We start from the raw sequence: 482 nt of genomic DNA on the forward strand, positions 1-482 counted from the left end.
ATACTATAGACTAGACTCTAAAATAGATTATAGACTTGACTAAAAACAAGATTAAACACTAGACTATAGACTACACTATAGAGTAGATCATATACTAGACTATATACTTAATAATAGAATAGACTATACACTAGACTAGACCACATATTAGACTATAGAATAGACTAAAGTTTAAAAAATAGACTAGACTTATGTTAGACTAGAGACTAGACTATAGACCAGTCTCTAGACTATTGACTAGACTATAGACTAGTCTCTATACTAGTCTATAGACTAAACTGTAGACTAGATTATAGAATAGACTATACAACAAACTGTACAACAGACTATAGAACAGTCTATAGACTGAACAATAGGCTAGACTATAGACTATGCTATAGACTAGACTATAGACTAGACTAGACTATAGACTAGACTAGACTAGACTATAGACTAGACTAGACTATAGACTAGACTATAGACTAGACTATAGACTAGACTAT

Source organism: Lucilia cuprina, chromosome 6 (genome assembly GCF_022045245.1).
Source record: "Lucilia cuprina isolate Lc7/37 chromosome 6, ASM2204524v1, whole genome shotgun sequence".
NCBI lineage: Eukaryota > Metazoa > Arthropoda > Insecta > Diptera > Calliphoridae > Lucilia > Lucilia cuprina.